At 44.4% G+C, this 19,896-nt stretch overlaps 1 long non-coding RNA gene across 4 annotated transcripts in view; it reads right to left on the minus strand.

The window, feature by feature from the left end:
* Positions 1-12,229: 12,229 nt before the first annotated feature.
* LOC118966947 (uncharacterized) overlaps positions 12,230-19,896 on the minus strand; it is a 79,177-nt gene continuing 71,510 nt past the window's right edge. For all 4 annotated transcript variants that reach the window (XR_012126899.1, XR_012126898.1, XR_012126895.1 and 1 more), the window contains one exon: positions 12,230-19,882. This is a non-coding gene — a long non-coding RNA (uncharacterized lncRNA). The remainder of the gene's footprint in view (positions 19,883-19,896) is intronic.

The following is a 19,896-nucleotide window of genomic DNA, read 5'->3' on the forward strand; positions in this document are numbered from 1 at the left end:
AGTATTTATAGAAGAGACCCCATCTAAGGCCCATAGGCAGAATGTGAAGCTCCAACGCTGTTTTAGTCAATTATGTATGAGGATTTGAATACCCAACGTGTGTCAGTCATGGGCTTGGATGCAGAAGTCACTCAGACATGCTCTCTGTCTTCTGAAAGTTCATTGTAACTGAGAAGTTAGCAGTAGGTGGTAAAATGGAGGGCAGGAAGCATGGGGGTCACAGAGAGGGGCCCACCCAAGCACTAGCTTTGCGCGGGCTCTCTCTCTAGGGCACAAGGTCAGCTGGGCACAGGGTTAGTGTGCTGCCTGCATCTGATACAAGAAGTCGCTCACAGGAGGAAGGGGAGAAAGTAACTAAAAATAAAGTGGTTTGCGATTTGAGTGTATTGCAACATTCTCTGGGTCATTTTAAGGAACAAGTCCCTGTGTTCTTGCAGGAAGAACTTGGAAATCAGCAGCCATAGATGATTTGAGTTATATTTATATTTGAGTCATAAAATATTTAAGGCCTGTACCAGGATTCTAGAAACTCCCCAGACATTGCTTCTCTATAAAGGGAAGAGAGAATGTAGTTTTCCTCATCCCTTCTCTCTTCTTTGTCTTTGGAACACAGGTGCTCAAGAATACATGGACCTGATCTCTTTACTCCCCAGCCAATAGCATAATATCACCAGAGGTTCAAGTTCAGGTACAAGATCTCAAGTCTCATAAAGTCTGCAACTCTTTTCCAAAAGCCCTCATTGGAGGGGGTGAGACTCCCCAGTTACCCATCTCTCAGACTCTCAAAGCGTGCTCCATGAATGATGCCGCCTCCCATGGACATGATCCCCCTTTCCTTGAAGCTCACGCGGCACTTGACCTGCATCGCTTTCCTTTCTGCCTCTTATAGTAACAACCTGCATTGACAGTGATTTTCCTGTTGCATCCTTGGTGTCTGGCATAGTTCCAGGAACAGAGCAGGTGCTCAGTAGCCTTTGATGGATGTAGGAATTTGTCACCCAGTTCCTATCACTTATCACGGTACTGATCACCTAGTAGGCTCTCAATAGTATTGAGTGAATGCATGAACATAAACTCACCTTTTCGGTCTGGCATTAGGGAGTAGATGAGCTGCTTGTATATGGTCCCCTTTCCATCCTGCCCACCCCCATCCCCACCTCCCCTCCCCTGAGTCCAGTGTAGCATTGTGTACATGGTTAGTACTGGACACATGTTTTTAAAAATTGTTTTGATGAGGAACACTCTATACTATCTTTGCAGCTTTCATGTAAATCTTAAGGTATTACAAAATATGAATTAATCTTAAAATTTAATTTGATCTTCCTTCAGAAATTGTTTTCAACCACCAGAACACTTGGGAAGTTCTTTTTTTACAGCTCATTCCATTGCGAACCCTGCTTTTTATTTAACAATTTACATATATTTATTTGAAGAACATTTATACACATTCATCATGTGCCAAGGATGATTCTGGGTCCTTTATAAATGTAACTCATTGAATACTCATAATAACCCTAAGGTATAATTGTAGATAGTGGTATTTTCTTTATACAAATGAAAAATTGAGGCAAAGAGAATTAGGTAATCATCATCAGAAGGCACAAAGCAACATAGGTTCTTGTCATCTTAGGATCTGATTCTTTTTCCAGAACTTCTTTCCTCATGTGCTGAGAGATGGTGTCCTTCCATTCAGCCTGAACAATGAGTATATGAGGTTCTGCCACTGGAGGCCCTGGAACAAAGGTCGTATCACAGAACTCAGAGAGAAAGGCCACCACATTTGCTGTCCCTGGACACTTCCTGGAAGAAAGAATGATCTCACTTTCCATCAGATCCATTCTCAGCTGCTGAGCCTAAGCCAAAGGGTAGCCAGGATGACCATCAAGTCACTGCTTTATTCTTGGGATGAGCAAGAACCTAATTCATCTTTATATCACATACATTGAATGTTGTTCTGATTTTCTGAGAAGGCACATCCAGCCCCAAATGTCTTACCTACTCTTTTGATGCTGAGCACTCCCCCCAGTTTCTGTCTCCAGGCTTCCCTCTTGAGATCTAGTCCTGAGCATCATCCTGCCATTAGGATCATCACCCCCTTGGTCACCGACCTACCTTCGTGGCCTCATCTCCCACCTCCTGCACTGACCCTCTCTCCCACCACATCTTCTCACCTGCAAGGTTCAGATACTCCTAACTCCTTCCAACCTGCAGCCTTTTCTCTTCCTTTCCCCCTTCCTGAAATAAACCCTAGCCCCTGGTCCTATCTATTCACACCTCACTGCAAATATCTCTTCCTCTTGGAAACCTCCCTTGACATTATTCAGTTGCAGAATGCCTCTGGGGATATAGTGACTATTAAGGTCACAGATTCCCCCCAACCCTGCCCTGCCTCCCCCCTGCCATGCCACAAGCTTATTTCCAAGTCTGGTCAAAAATTAATCTGCACAACTGTAAGATATTTTTTTAATTGACAAATATTTGCATAAACTGAACTTCACAGATCTTAAGAGTATGATTGGATGACTTTTAACAAATACAGATACTTTGGAAAGAAACACATCAATCAAGAATTAGAATATTGCCATCAGCTGGAATGTTCCCTCATGCCTCTTGCAGTCAGTCCCCATCTCTACCCTCATAGACAACCATTGTCCCAATGTCTCTCACCAATGATTCAGCTCCTGGCCTTCAGTTTCATACCAATGGAGCCATACAGTCTTCCTTTCTTTTTGTCTGGCTTCTTCATTCAACGTGTTTTTTAGATTAAGCTTTATTGTTCCATTTATCAGTAGTTCATTACTTTTTATTGCTGAGTTGTATTCCATTAGATGAAGATATCATAGTTTGTTTATCCATTTTCCTGGTGAGGGGCATTCGGGCTGTTCCCAGTTCTGTGCTACTGTGAATAAAGCCACTGAAAACATGCTTTTACAAGTTGTTTGTGAACATATATTTTTACTTCTCTCAGGTAAATACCCTTTCCAAGTGTCTGATCTTGCTACTATCAACTTTATCAAGTCCATTTTCCATCCTACATGTTTTCAGTCTCTCTCCATGGCTTAAAGGCCCTCTCCAAGTTTTTAAGGACCACCCTCACAATAAACCTACAAAAGAGCCATAATTAACCCCAAAACTCAGAGGAGCCAAGGGACTTGTGCAATGTTGCCCAAGAAACCAAACAGGACTGGGAGACAAAGTTTTTAACCCCAAGTCCCTGCCTCTTTCCTTTCTGAAATTACACACGGACAGTACGTGTATTTGGAAGTATTCCCACCACAATCCCATTCCTAGAAGCTCCTTTAAGGCAGCCAGCTTTTCCTTCAGGGCTTCAGGGCCCTCTGTCTAGCCCAAAGTCAAGGGCCTACAAAGGGCAAGAACCCCAAGTCTGGCACCCATTTTTCTCTTTTATCCTCTTGCTGCCTCTGGCAAATAAATATCAGTGTGCTGTGGATATTCCTTTATTGTTTAATAACACTGTGAGGAGCACAGGGAATAGGTGTTTGAGCCATTGAAATATAGTTCACATGGTGCTGAATTCCATTTAAAGAAAACTTGAGTGTCTCTTTTATGCCAGATGCAAAGGACATAAAGATGACTAAGATTTGTACTGAGTTTCAGGGAACTCACAGCCTAGTGAAGGTAGACAGGTTAGTAAATGCTGCCAGCAGAAGAGGCCATGACACCAGCTGTTCATGGTGGGAGAGGAACTCCCTTCCGGAGGAGTTGAGACAGGAAGTTTTCTTGGAGGTACCAGCATTTGGATAATCCTAGGAAGCTGATTCATTAGATTATGTAATTAGAAATGGAATAGTGTGAGCAAGGTGTCAGAAGTGAAGACGGCAATTAGCATAATGAGGGCAGTAACCCACCGGGAGAGTGTGGCTGGAGTCTCATTCAAGGAAATCATGAACGATGCGGTGGCTGGCGGGGCTGGCATGCTGAGATCAGGTCACTGAGAGCCGCTGAAGCCAGACTCTGAGAACCCGACTCCTGCGATGGGGATCGGGAGGCAGACCCACCTTTAGGAAGATGCTGGAGGGTTGATAAGATGTGGAGCAGGAGAAAAGAGCTAGGAACCCCAAAAGACGTAGTCATCAGATGAAAGACAACAGGGGCCTAGATGTAGAGCTGGGACAGTGGTGGAAAAGGCACAGAAGTGGGAGACCAGCAGATAAGGAGAATGTCTTCAAGGGCACTAGCAGAGCAGAGAGGGGCTCTAAGGCCAGACTGCAGATGGCAGGCCGAGGGGCAGAAAGACTCCCCATGGAAAGTGGTGGCACAGGGCAAGACAAGCGTGATGGAGGCTCTCTGGGGGAACTGGCAACAGCACGCGAGGCGAACACACCTTGCCTCAGGCCCCCCGAGCAGGCAGGCCTGACAACATTTGGCCAGAATGTAGTCTGTTTTTGCATTTGCTTGGTTTTTGTTTTGCTTTTGAAGTCAGTGTTGGGCAAACATTACTGCAGATTCCTGGCAACAAAACATAGGGAATCTCTCAAGATTTAACCAACCACTGCAACAGGAATTAAAATCACGAAGACGTACTCCTCCCCTCCTCAAAGGCCTTCCTCCATGAGAAAGGGTGCCGGCTGGGGAGCAGGAAGGCCTGAGTCGTGGCATTGCCACTGAACTATGAGGCCTTGAGGTAGGCATTTTCCACTTTCCCAATGTCCTTGGTATCCATCATTGTGACACCTGCCTTAGCCATCCTGGTAGGCTTGTTATGAAGATACAACAGCAGTGCCAACAAGTGAAGTTTCAGGAAGAATGGAGTGCTACTCAATATAAGATAATCTTGTTGTCATTATTACTGCTGTTATTAGTGCATGCTGTCTGCCAGGAAGGGAGAGTTAACGATGTGACCAGCCCTTTCCCAGCACCTAGAAAAGGTAAACCCATCTATGGCAACATTTTGTTTGGCCCCAGAAAATTATATGCAGTGTCCGCTGACCCAAAAGCATGACACAGTTTATAGCCTGTTTCTAAGTAGCAATTTTCCATGAAAAAGAACAATGTCCCTTGGCTTGAGGGTTTTTAGCAAGACCTACTTAATTGTCCCTCTTAAGGAACTTCTAAGCATTTCTGGAAACACCAAATCACCCTTGATCCTTTCATTTCCTACTAATTATCCACAAAAGTACTTCTGACTAATGTAATAGGCTGTAACATTCTGAACAACACTGAGCATTCATTCGGACAAACTGGAGGACCTAGACAGAGCATGTAACATGAAGTGAAAGGGACTTCACCCCCTGTCTCCTACTCAGGTAGGGGCTCCCAGCTAAAGAGGTATTCTATGGAAAGGGGACTTTTTACAAAGGGGGCAAATTTTTCATGGAGAGAGAAAAACCATACTATGTGCTGGGTGGAAAGTTCTTGGCTTCGTCTGTAACGCCCCTCTGGTGAACACATACATTACCCCAGCGTTACTACCCCTGAAGAGACCCTGGGATCCATTCCCATGGGAACTAAAGTCTCTATAGCCCAGAAGTTTCTAGAGACTCTAGGGTTATTGCAAAGCAAGCTGTTGACCATTTATCTCAGCTCCAAAGAGCCTTGGTTGTGAGAATTCCCATTTGATTTCATTTTCGGTCAAGAGTGTGACTCCATTACTGCAATGTCAATTCAGTGAGCGTATTCTGCCACTGTGTGTCAGCCACACTGCCCTGGACCCTGGGTTAGACAGGCCCTGCCTCATGGTGCTTGCGGCCCAGTGTATTCAATTGACTGGGGTCAAGAGCAAGATGTGATCACTGAGCATCCTTCGTATTGTCAAATGTCTCACTCTTTGAATGTTGCCTGCCTAACATGTTTGTTTCCATTTGTTTGCTTGTTTGTTTGTTTTTGAAACTCATGGTTACTCTTCTGCCAACCCAGAATAAAATTAGGAATTGAGAAAGAATCAGCCTAACTCGACCCATGTAGACAGAGAAGCTGGACTATTAGAACTCCCCAAGTCAGCCCCGGAGCCAGGATGTTCAGCCTATAGTGGTCAGATTAACCTAACCCCATAAGAAATCTAACTGTCCTTAGCCAGCTCAGCAAAGGCTTCAGGTTGCAACATAGGGGGAAAGCAGAGCAAAGAATAATGCTATGATAAAAAAAAGGGTTTGGTGAGAAATGAGGAAGAAAAAAAAACATTTTAAGTGAGGGTTGGGAAAAGTCTTGCAAACCAATATGAAGGACACACAGGGAATCCTTCTCAAGGTGGAACTGATGACTAGACCAGTCTTACCCCTTTAAACATACAAGCATTGATTTGTGAGTGTGACTCTGAGCTATTTGGGGCTTTCATTTTCACTCCAAGAAACTGGCAGCATCTCTCACCACTGATCTCCCCAAATTGATGGATGGTAGCAATTATACAGAGCTATTTGTGTAATGTGTCATAATAGCAGCACGCGTTGGCTGTCACTTTGACCCAGACACCCCCTTGCCCAATTACAAAGAAACCCCACCACAGAGCTGCCTTCACCCAGGGGCTAGGGAAAGAAAGAAAGAAAGGGAAAAAAATACTTCTTCACCCTTTAAGGAAATAGAAACTTTGCAGGCCTTAGAGAAAATAGTGCCTGTTTGGTAGAAATAATTAACAGTATTATTCAATTAATTTGTCTCTGTGATTTATCAGGCCATCTGGGAATTTTTTACTGCCTGTTCTTTTGGCAAACAAAGATTATTAATTTAAAGGCTAAATTCCATTCTTTCACTAAATGGATGTTTCATGACCATGTGTTAAGTGTTGTCTCTAGGGGGATGCAAAGGTGAACTACAGCGCCTGTGCTCAGGAAGTGAGGTGCCTGGCCTCTTTCCTGGGATCAGGAATAATGCCCACAGTCATCACAGCTCTCAGTACTCAGCACTACAGTGCGCCAGGCATTGCACTAGGTACTTTAATGCACAATCCCTTGTAACCCTCGAATGGAAGCATCTCCTCTCCTGTCTTCTGCCCTTAATCACTGATATCTTTTGGCCTCCCTGAGCACGGGGCATGCTCCTGCCTCCAGGTCTTGCACTGGTTCCCCGACCTTTGCCCAGATATCCATGTCTTACTCCCTCACTTCATCAGGCTGCTGTGCAAATATCTCTTTATGTGGTGGGGCTGCCTCACCACCGCTGGGAGACCAGCAGCAGCTTCCCTGATTTGTCTGCAGAGCGCTGGTCACTCCGGACAGATTATGTATCATTTGAAACTGACTGGGAATCAGACAGTGGTGCTAGCTGCACAATGCTGTGATACACTAAAAATGGCTGAATTGTACATTGTGAAAGAGTGAACCTTATAATATGTGAATTACATCTCAATGCCATGGTGGGCGCCTCCCTGCTTCCGCACCACGGGCATGGCTCGGCACGGCAGAGTGGTAAGCATGCTGGCTTTCCAGGCAGACAGACCAAGACGCGGACCTGAGAGCTGTCCACCTGGACTAACCTCGAGCAAGGAGCATGATCCCTCTGCTCCTCACTTTCCTTACCTGTTCAGTACGAATCACATGCAGTTCTCTCTCTCTCTCTCTCTCTCTCTCTGGTTGAGTCAAAGTGGAATGAAGGAACCTACCTGCAAAACACAGTACACATTTCTAATAATACAAGTGCCTTCTGTCGCCCACCCCTGCTCACTGAATGTCAGCTTTAAGGACTGTTCTTTCAACTATTCATTCCGTCAGTCAACAGTAAATGAACACCTGCTCTGTCAGGTGCTGGGCTTTGAGGAAACAGGTTTAGAAGACAGATGTGATCAGTCAGTCACTCCCCTTGCAAAGTGCAGAGTCTCTAGGTCCCCAGGTGAAAGAACCCTCCACTGTGCCCTTGGGCCACATTGCAGGGGAGGCAGTGAGACCTGGGCTGGTAGGAGCCAGCAGCCACTAGTCCTTCCCCATCTCCTCTCTCCAAGGTTCCAGCAATTTAGGAGTGTGAATTCCTGGGAAGAGGAACCTTTAGTCACCCTCCCTAGTCACAAATGAACTAAGGCAAACCATCTCTCTAGCTCCCAAGAGCTCCAGATGCCTTAAAAAGATGGAATCTGACTCTGGACCTCAAAGGCTGACGGACATGAAGTTCAGCTGCCATTATTCAGGGCCTCAGTCTGAGACAGCATCGAGAAACCCCAGATTAAACACCCACACTCGGGAGTAGTATTCATCTATTATTAGGATGATATAAAACAAACAAACAAACAAAAAGCATGGATGCACCATTTCAGCAAACTTTCTCTGCAACACTGAAGTTTTCATTTCAAAAGGGGAGTTTTTCTTTCCTTCATGGACCAGTAGCCTCATTGGAAACAAAGGTATTAATCCTCACAGGTAATAAGTTGATTTAAAGCTTGGAGTAGAATGGGCAGGATTCAACTCCCTGACTCTCCTTTTAAAAAGCCCTGTGTACGTATCAGAGCATTTTAATGCTCACCCTTAATCTCAATTTGAGGGGAGGAACACATCCTTCCTCCCAGGAGGTGCAGATGGTATTGCTTGGTGGATAAAACAGAGCCCACCCCCCAAGCCTTGTCATCAGCTTTGACTTTTTGGCCTTGAAAGATGACTTTCCAGGCTGTCACAAGTCCCCACTGCTGGGTAACATTGTGTGTCTGTAGATTTAGACTCTCATCTGCTTTCAGGGTTTGTGCTCACATCGTCTGGATATAACATTTGCCAGAGGGATCGATTTCTCTCTTAAAAACTTCAGATTTTTTCACATCCAAGAAATTATTTTACAACACATCACCAAATGCATTGTTTTATTTAATTTTTTATAACAATCCTGTGAGGTAGATAAAATCGCTTTTATATGAGAAAAAAACAAGACATAGTAATTGTGTGTTCAATTTAAAAATTTTTTTTTATTGAAATATCACTGATATACAATCTTATATTGGTTTCAAATGTACAACACAGTGGTTCAGCAGTCTCCCATATTATTAAATCCTCACCCCCTCTAATGTAGTTATTATCTGTCAACATAGAAAGGTGTTACAGAATCATTGCCTGTGTTCTCCATGCTGTACTACCATCCCTGTGACCAACTTATATTGTGATTGTGAACTATTGTGCCTTTTATCTGCCTCACCCTCCCCACCTACTCACCCCAAACCCTCCCCCTTGGTAACAACTTGTCGTTTCTTAGTGTCTATGAGTCTACTGCTGTTTTGTTCATTCTGTCTTGCTTTGTTTTTTTATTCCACAAATCAGTGAAATCATAGGGTATTTGTCTTTCTCCTCCTCACATATTTCACAGAGCATAGTATCTTCTAGATTCATCCATGCTGTTGTAAATGGGAGGATTTCTTTTCTTTTTATGGCTGAATAATATTCCGTTGTGTATATATACTACATCTTCTTTAGCTGTTCATCTACTGATGGACACTTAGGTTGCTTCCATATCTTGGCTATTGTAAATAGTGCTGCAATAAACACAGGGGTGCATACATCTTTTCAAATCAGGGATTTTGTTTTCTTTGGTTAAATTTCTAGAAGTACTGGATCCAATGGTATTTCTATTTTTAGTTCTTTGAGGAACCCCCATACAGCTTTCCACAGCAGTTGCACAAGTTTACATTCCCACCAGCAGTGTAGGAGGGTTCCCATTTCTCCACATCCTCACCAGCACTTGTTATTTCTTGTCTTTTGGAGAGTGAAGTGGCCATTCTGGCTGGTGTGAGGTGATATCTCATTGTGGTTTTAATTTGCATTTCCCTGATGATTAACAACGTGGAGCATCTTTTTGTGTGCCTGTTGGCCATTTGTATTTCTTTGGAGAAGTGTGTTCAGGTCCTCCTCTCATTTTTTAATTGGGTTATTTGTTTTTTGGGTGTTGAGGCATATGAATTCTTTGTATATTTTGTATGTTAACCCCTTAGCAGGTCAGTTGTTTATGAATATATTCTCCCATACTGTAGGAAGACATAGTAATTTTATAAGTAATAAAATCAAGTCCCAAATCCAGGTCCCCAGATTTCAAATCTGGTATTTTCCATTTACTATATAACTATCTTGCAACATTTTCTTGGAGACCTCTTGGAAATTAAATATATATATTTATTGTATAAATAAATATATATGATTGCTCTTATTTTATGGACAATTATGAGAAACCAAGATACAGTTTAGCCATGAACAGAACTCACTCCTTTGCCTAACCTTTTTGCTCTAATCCTGAAAATTTTGAATGGTTTTAATGAACAGAACTTTTTTTGGAATGCTCAGTCTCCATCTGAAGAATCAGTATTGATTTTGTTTTCTACATTTGTAAGTGAATTGCTGCAAAGCCCAGAGCACTCCCTGGGGAGGGAAATGATCTGAGGCCTCCAGTCACAGTCAGAACCACTTAGGAAGGGCTGGTTTCTTGAGGAGTACCCAGAGAGCCAGCCAAGTTCCACGGTGGCATAAGAGCACAGACAGACACATTCTCTCTCTTCATGGTTTTAGGCAATAGATAAGTTCTGAAGAGCTGCATGAAATTACATGTTCATCAAGTCAATCAATAGTTTCAACCAGGGATAATCTTGTGGGGGGAAATATTTGTCTTTTCTTCCTTTCTCTCCTCCTGCTTCTTTAGAGTTCTTGATTTTCCTACTATTCATGTCTGTTTCCATTCTGAAATATCGTTCTTTACCTATTTGGGCTCTTGAATTTCCTAGAGTGCATAGTTATAGAAGAATAAAACAAAAGACTTATAAGTCATCACATGCCTGGCTTAGAAAGTTTAACCAGGTTTAAATACTCAGGAAGTCGAGGTTTGTGCACCATACAGATTCAGTCCAGAGAAAGCACCCCTCACAGGCTCATAGCTGGTGCACAGCAGCAATCAGGCACCCCATAATCTGACCCTCTAACCCAAATTGTGAAGTATGTGGAAGCCTCTGCAGGGATGTGCTGGAGAATGGGTTTACCAACAGCCCCCGTGAACTCCCTTTCCTCCCTACTTCCCAAACACACCCGGGTGGAGGCTCAGGAGTAAGCATTAAGGAAAGTGGTTGAAAGAGGAGAAGGCTGGGCCATGCCCACTGCTTCCCCCTGCCTCATGCCACTGTTCAGGAGCATAATTGGATGTCTAACAGGCACAGCAGCAATTACTGAAGGGGTGTGGGTGGCCTTGAGCCCACACATCTACCGCCTGCCTTGAGCCTCCAGCTGATCTGCAGGAACTCGAGGGTGAGCGTGTTTGGGGCTGAGGACACAGGCTCAGAGTCAAATTGCTTCAGTCGGAATTCCAGCTCCACCACTTGTTAGCTGTTTGACCTTGAGAATAACAACAGTGTTAACCTCACAGGGCTTGAAGATTAAATAAATTAACATGTGTAAAGTATTTGGAAGAGTCCCCAGTACATAGTAAGTGCTTCATAAATGTGAGCAGATTAAAGTGGACCAGCTCTGAGGGAGCTGGGATGGAGCCCAAAGCTTCGTGTGTCGGGATTTTCCTCCTTGTCCCTCTCCAAGAGGCCCAGCCCAAAGCCTGGCTTAGTCAGCCTTTAGGAAGTTTTTGTGGGGCTTCAGGAGGAGTGGCTTCCTAAGTCCCTGCTGTGTCTTCCCCCTCATAAATTCCCTCACCCCATATTCTACAATTAACTGTGACTTCCCTTTTCCACTCCATTCCTCCCATCCTACTCTAGTGAAAAGTGAATGTAACTTTCTCCACTTTCCAACCTATCATTTAATCTTCTTTAAGTAGTCTAGGACACGAAGATGAAGAAAGAAAGCACTCCAATAACACATTTCTTTTTACAAAGGCAACAAAATTCAACATGCACACACTTGTCTTTGTTTAAAACTTCTGCCATAGTGTATCTGAAATCTGTGACAGCTTTTCCTCCTCCATATTTAAAAGCATCTTAATCCTCCTTTTAAAGAAAATCTTCCCTAAGGACCAACAATTCACTGCCAGTGTCAAAATAAGGTGAAATATAGCAACACGTCCTCTCAACATACATTTGCCACACAGCCAAGTGTAGCAAAAATACATGGATTGAAAATCAAGACCTGGCTTTCCAGATCACTACTTCCTCTATTTATGGTTTGCTAGGTGACTGTGAGTAAGGAATTTCTTTCTCCAGAACTGAGCTTTTCAATTTCAAAACAAGGCGTTTCAATTTCAGAATGGTGGTATGTCCCCCCGTCCTTCCCTCCCCCCCACCTTTTCTCCTCTTCCTCTTCCTCAGCTCTTTTCCCTTCTCCTTCTCTTTCTTTTAAGCCATAGAACCCACCCCCAACCCCACAATTAAATGAAATTTCATCCAGTTCACCGTCTCATTAAGCATGGAGATGGAGCAGGTGTTCACGAGGTTCTCCTCGCTGGTCTCCTTCTTGCCTGCAGGAATGCATATGGCAGCTAGGAGCAACCTAGGTCTCCTTAGAACCCAGTTTAAAAAAAACAAAGAAAGAAATGCTGAAACCATACCATACAGTGCACAGTGCAATGTATACTTTGGAATAAGACAGATTTCAGTCCAAATCCATACTCATGTCTGCTCTTCCCAGGGTGGGACTGTAGAAGAGTCATTTTACTTGAGTTGCCCCTTGAGCCCTCATTTCTTCATCTGTAAAATGGGAATCATAATATCTACTGAATAAGATGACTCAGGATTAAATAGAACTATTAAAGGATGAGTTTAAAGTCCTAGCATACAGTAGGTGATCAATAAATATGGCCAATTGTTTATTACTGAGAAGACCAAATGTTCCACCCAACACCTGCAGTCCTAGGATAATATCAACAGTGCACCCTTTCACATTTAGTAAAAAGAAATGTGTTACTAAAAATAATATTTTAATATTCATCACCATGGTCCTAGACTATTTAAATAACAGGTCCTGGTTTGAACAATACATTTTTTGTCTATTTCATTTCCTAAATTTGCCTCCCCAGGTTTGATTCTGGGGCTCTCAAAACCTGCAGGAGTCTGTTGTTGGGGGTCTTAGAATCCCACAAGGGGCCACAGACAACTTTTTAATGCCAAGCCATGAGAATAAAGTTGGTGCCATGGTAGAGGTAGGCAGGCAGCTCCCAGGCATAGAGGAAACCTTTACTTGATGCTTTTATACTTTCCCAGGGGAGGGTCCCCTCAGCCAGGTAACTGGCAAATGCCAGGGGCGTCCAAGTTTAGAGTCAGAGTGGGCAAGAGTACTGAAGAAAGCCCCCTCTCCAAGGAAGCCAACATTTGCTCACATTAAGAGGACATGTGTTTAGAGAAAGCAACCCCTCACTCATTTCATGTCTCCTGCAAACCTGGCTTTTCCTTTCGTTGTTGAACACAAGCATGTGCAGTTCACTCTCACTGTTGGAAAAGAAAACATTTCAGTTGCAAACTCAGAGCTGGGAACACTGATCTTAAGAGTGTATTCTGCCACAAGGACAATGTGTGTGTCCGAGTGAGTACACTGTGTGTTTGTGTGTGCCTTGTGGTTATAACCAAGCAAACTGATTATGAGCTAACCAACACCTGTAGGCTTTTTTAATGTTAGTGATTCTGTTCCCAAACTACTCCCTTGTAGAACTTACTAGTGTCTTCATTAAATGCTTACCACTTCAAAACTGTGTTGTAAGCATCTATATCAGCCTGGGGAACAAGAGAGTAAACACAGCACCACTTTTCACTTCGGCAGGCTCAACAAGCAGCATTTTGGAGTGTTAGCCCTTAATAGGGACTCACTGCTGTTAGTTAAACAAACAGGCATTAAGTTAAAGAAAGCCATCAGTGGCTCATCTCCCTGTTGACTGATTGTTATCTGATGTGGTGCACAGGCCTGCCCCCGCCCCTTCTGAGGACAGCCTAGTAAATGGAGGCCTTACTGTTTAAATCCCCAATGGAAACACATGGTTGTCCACAGCCGTTGTGTCACTTCAAATGTTAGAGGTAATACTGGAGATGGAATTTGGATGTTTAAATGTTGGCATTGCTGGGATATTTTCATAACTTACAGCATCAGTGGAGAGAAAGTTTAGGAAAATCAGAGATTCTCAGGACTCTATCTGTGATCAGCTACTCCTCTCCTCGGGAGGGAGGAGAAGGGCTGGTGTTGGTGGAAAGGGCAGGCAATATGTGGGCTCCATGCAAATAACCATGCCAGTGTAGCATTGGATCTGCTCTCAGAGATGGGCTGCCATTAGCTCTGTTTTAAATAACTTGGAATTTAAACCAGGGTGATTTAAGCCATTTGCTTTTCCCTTTTTGTCCACAGCTGGTAAAACCCCACCCATTCTCCCTGATTCACTTCAAGTACTACTCACCTCCTCTAGGAAATGTTCTTCTCACTCCATCTTCCACCCACCCGGTGCCAGTGGGAAGTTATCTTTTCTCCTCTGAAATCCCACAATACAGACCTTAGCTGCATGTGAGTCACTTAAACTGCTTGTAAACAATGCAGGTACCTCTACTCCAGTGATTGGAAACCTGGCCGCATATTTGAATAACTTAGGGACCATTTAAAAAAATGTCCTCCAGGTGATTCCCATCTGTAGACAGAGTTAAGAACTACCGCTTATATGCAGACAGTTAAGCACCATGCTTTTCTTCAAAGAGATTCTGATTCTGCTTATCTGGAGTGAGGTCTAGGATCTTTAATCCCTAACTAGCATCTTGAGGGAGGGATTCCCAGTATACACTTGAGAAATGCTGCTGTGGCCCTTGCTTTCTAAATGGAGCCTCTTAACTAACATACTAATATTGTTCTATAGGAGGGTGTGCATCCTGGAAACTGGGAAACCCTTCAGTCTTCAAAGCGTTACAATGCCATTTACAGATACAGGGATACCTCATTTTATCGCACTTTGCAGACATTGAGATTCTTACAAAATGAAAGTCTGTGGCAACCCTGTATGGGATAAGTCTCTTGGAGCCATTTTCCCAACCACATTTCTTACTTCATGTCTCTGTCACGTTTTTGATAACTCTCACAATATTTCAAACTCTTTCATTGTTATTGTATTTGCCATCGTGAGCTGTAATCAGGGACTGAGACTCACGGAAAGCTCAGGTGATGGTTAGTATTTTTTTAGCAATAAAGTATTTTTTAGTTAAAGGTATGTTCTTTTTTCTTTTTAGACATAATGCTATTGCACATTTAGTAAACTATAGTGCAAATATAACTTTTATACACCCTGGGAAACAAAAAAACCTTCATTGGAGTCGCTTTATGGCAATATTCTCTTTATTGCAGTGGTCCGGACCTGAGCCTGCAAAATCTCTGAAGTATAGGATAAGGAAAGGCTGAGACAGAGCTGAATGCTCAGCTTCCCACAGGAGAGAACACTGCACGTGTGGGAGGGGATGCTAGAGGGGAGGAAACCCGTACCAGTAAGGTGGCAGGAAAGGGTAAGTAGAAAACCTGTGACCTTGGCATATGGCCATGTCCCAGGACCAACTTTGAGGAATGAAAATATTCCTGGAGAATGTTGTATATTGCTTGCTCCAAGATGTGAAGAGCAATCTCCTTCTTCCATCGCCCCTTAGAAATATTGAGTAAAGGGGTGCTGGGAGCCTTCTCCATTGGCCAGGGTGGAAACAGGAGAGGACTTGAAGAAGCAGAGTGAGAAGATGAAGGGCAGCCCCCATCTGGCTTATATGTGTGGGCTTCCTCTCCTCACAGAGCCTGTGACACAAAACAGGTGTGCAACAAGTATGTGTGAAACGAATGAAATAACTACTGGGAAGAAAGCTCAGGAGGAAGGCCACGGTTCCTACCGCCACAGACGACTGACAAGGATAAAAAGAGAAACGCTGTGGCCTTTTCCTCATCAGGTCCCAAAGACAAATGCTGACCTGCTCAGCTTCAAGCTAACCCAGTCCACAAGCCTCTGCCAAGAAAGAGCAGGTGAGTTTAAAGCTCTGAGAAGCCAAAGAAGCATCCATGGACTTGGCTTTGGGTGTTTGGCTATTGTCATGGTTTCAGAAAGTTTTGGCAGAAAAATTCTAGAAGGCACTCACAATCCATGGAGAAAGTTTTCCACATACCACCTATCCTGATGTGTATCTATCTAAGAGCAAGCATAGCAGGCACACCCTATGACACCCAGCTGGTTGAGTGGTATTTTGCTTTGACTCCCATCTGTTCTAAGGCAAAGTGACATACATAGCCTAGGGTTCTACTTACAGCTCCGATTTGCACAGCTCAGCAGTAACTTCTCCTTCTGTCTGCAAGTTACTTTGCTTTGCTTAGAAGCTATATGTATTTCTAAACCAACAGAGTGCACTGTGATGACTTCAGAAACAACCATCCTAGGTCTAACACTGACTCATAGGGAGCCCTAAGAAAGAGCCAGGAGAAAAAGCTTTCTTTCTCTTGAGCTCTTGATGTGGATAGATACCTTCATTTTTATCTGTCCAGCATCCTTCCTGCCTTCAGGGAACCCTCTTCATTCTGTGTCCTCCCAGCAGAGCTACCTACCTCTTCGTTCACCAGCATCCCCTTCCTGAACGCAGTGCTGGTCACGTGGCTCTGAATCAGCCAATCTCAGTGCTCTGCACCTCTAGTGGCAGTGATTGGTCCAGGTGTAGCTGTCAAATCTGAGCAAGGCCAGAGTCTTGCCTAGATTGATAACTGAGCACTGGAAGTTAATTAGCTGAAAAGCACATCAATCTGTAGCTGGAGGTGGCCAGAGCCCATCCATAGGACAGGGCCAATATCCAGAAGCTCAATACTGAGCTAAGGGGTGAAAACAGGCTGAACCCAATGTCACCGTCAGAACCCCTGAATCCATTGGACCTGAAAGTACATCATCTGGGGACTGGCCAGACACACACAATTTCATTTGTTTGTTCATTTATACTTAGGCCAGTTTTAAGTTGGGTTTCCGTAACTTAAAATGGAAAATGTTGTAATGGATATAGAATTTTTATATTCAATTAACTTCCAAGAAGCAAAATGAAATAATTACTGTAGTTCCTGACAGAACACTGATTCAGAGTCAGGACCTGTACCAAGGCAGGAAGTGTATATCTCAATTAAATGTCCCTCTTAACAAATGAGGAAGACACCTGAAACTCAACAGAGGTTGCTTGACTTTGACAAAAATCACAGTGGCCAATGGAGGAGAGGGGTCCTAACACACCTCTCAGGGCATATTCACTCCATTCTCTCCTTGCAAAGGAAGAATGAGTGTATAAGGCAGCCTGATTATTTGGAACCAGCAACTCTTTTATTTATTTAGCTAATAAGATGCCAGCACTTCCCTTCCCTGTGAAGCTTAGGCCCCCAGCACAGTTCCCTCTGCCCTACACAAGGCTCTAAGCCTGAAAACCAGGCTCCTAAGAAGGCAGAGATTAGCTCAGAAACCCCATGGCAGGGCCTCCCTACTGCTCAGCTGGGCTGCCCATGCCACATGTTAGGCCATCCGAAGAGGCTTGCTCTGCAGTTAGCACCTGCTGGCTGAAAGCTGAAGGAGGGGACAAATGGTACAATGGTGAGTGTCACCCAGGCCAGCCACTTCCTTGACCCATAGTGGGCCCATCCAGCCTCTGCTGAGGAGTGGGGTGGCTCTGATCCACTAGGAACAGGAGCCTGTCCCCTGCCTGCTAGTTGATTAACTGCCCATCCCACTGTCCTTCTACTTCCCCCCTTACAGTCAGCAAGGGAGCTTGAGGAATGGGTCCAAACACCCATTAATGAGGTTTCCCGTTATTTGAACGTCAGTTCTCATTCCAAGCTGTGAAAAATGCATGGTTTCCCTTATTTAAATGCCCATGCCAGGTTTTGAAAAATGAATTAATGTAGCCCCGCACTGCTGTTCATTGTCTCTGTGCCTTTGGGCACGTTACACAGTCCCTCCACACCTCCAGGTTCCCTCTTCTGACAATGGGAATGAGGCTCCCTACACAGAAATGTCACAAGACTTGAACAAGTTGATGTGCCATCACTCCTCCTGGTGCCTGGCATGTGGCAGATGCTCCATAATAATAAATATTGACAGTTTCCCAGCCGTGTTCACAGGAACAAATGTAATGCACCCTGGCTCCTCTGCCTGATCTCCAGTGGCTACCTATTAAATAGCCAACTTCCAAATAGAGCAGGAAATAAGAGATGGCTTTTCCTGTTTTCCATATTTCATGACTCTAGAATCCCAGTAAATACTCCCCAGCCATGGTGGGATAGATGGAGCAGAACTCTCCGAAGACCCCAGAATTACTACCCCAGCCTGCTAAACAACTACGTGACCTCTTGGATGCCAGGGTCACCTGCTGGGTTCACTGCAGCTGCTCTGGTGATCTGAGGAATATCTTTAAAAGCATGTGTAGAGGTCTCAGGGTTCAGACACTGTCCCCTAACCTTCAGCTGAAGCCGCATGGCCACACGCTGGGTGCAGCAGATGAGAAGGAGGTAAGAGGCCCCAAACACTTTCTAAGGTGGCACCTTGTTTGGCTGTACCTCCCGTTCTGTCAAGCCCAGGACTGTATCCCCACATCCACCTCTGAGGTGGAGGGGTCGCCCAGGCTCTGACAACCACAGGGGCACTCAAGCTCAGGGCAAAGCCTCCTCTGGGACTGCGCCACTGTTCCTTGCGTGGATAGGAAGGCCAGGGTCCTGGAGGAGGGGTGTCCTCCATAAATGTTTCTGCCGCAGCAGAAGCCCCAAGAATAGGAATGTTCATCCCTTCATGGCTACTGTGAATCACTTGGGCACCTTGTTAAAATGCAGGTTCCTATTCAGAAGGTCTGAGGTGGGCCCTGAGTCTCTGCATTTCTAACTAACTTCCAGGTGATGCTGATGCTTCTGTCCCAGGAACCACGTTTTGAGACCCGCAAGGCTCTAGGACATGGGAGGTTCATAGCAAATGTTTGCTAATTTATTAGTATCAGATAAATTGATGAATGAACTACAAATAAATAAAACGAGGGGACAGTAAATTAAGATGGAAATTATATTATCCAAGGCTAGCTGGGGGTTAAAGAGCATGCCTCCAGACGTCTATACTTGACATTTATCCCTCCCATAGTTTCTTCTGGTTCTTTTTATCCTGTTCTCTCTCTCCCCTCCATGACAGGGAAGTAGAAAGATCAAAGTCACTATCTCTGGTATAATCTCTGAGCCTCAGCTTCCAAATCTATACAATGGGAACAATACTACCTATTCTTACAGTTATGCAAGGACTAAATCACTTATAAGAGGAGCTCAGAAAGGGTGGCTACAGATTCACATTAATTAACTTGAAGAGAACAGATACCTCTCTTCTGTGTAGAAGGAACAGGATAAAAAAATATTACTTGTATGTCTATGTACTAGCACTGTCCTAAAGCATTTGAGGTCCATAGTGCTATGTCAGTTTCACAGATAGGGAAACAGCCTTAGAAAGAATAAGGGAATTTCTTTTTTTAATCCAAAGTCACAAAGCTGGGTGATTGGTGGGGACCAGATTGCCTGATTCCAAAGCCACATTCTTTGCCCACCATCCTACTCTTCCCTGGCTGTGGGCAGCACACCGCATGTGAGCACAGGAGTCTCCCGTCAAAGGTTCTGGGGATTAGCTGTCAAGGGTCCAGTTCCAACCCACGTCAGGGCGCGACCCCTGGCTGCGCGGCAGACAGCCTGTTGACACGGCACAGGTCTGGAACAGCAGAGTCCTCTGCCTGTTTGTCTGCTCTCGCCTTCTTTCACTCAGGCCCTGCGTGAGTCAGTTATGGTCAAATCCAAGGACGGTTTGTGCTGAGGTCGCTCCAACTTACCGGGAAGGTGTCTAAAGCTCTGAAGGTCACTGGGTGAAAGTGTCAAAGTGGACAGACAGATGACCTCTCACATCCTTGTGGGAGGGAGCTGTTTGTTGAGCAAAGGGTTCAAGGGCATCCTCTCCAAGTCCCAAACAGGCCTGAATCACTGCCCCCGCTTTCCAACCACAGATGTTTTCTTGCTCATAGTCAGATTCCAAATGGGGCAAGACCTGCCAGACTGAGCTCTAGAGACTGAGAGGAAAGAA

The sequence above is a fragment of the Manis javanica genome, chromosome 2, assembly GCF_040802235.1.
Source record: "Manis javanica isolate MJ-LG chromosome 2, MJ_LKY, whole genome shotgun sequence".
NCBI lineage: Eukaryota > Metazoa > Chordata > Mammalia > Pholidota > Manidae > Manis > Manis javanica.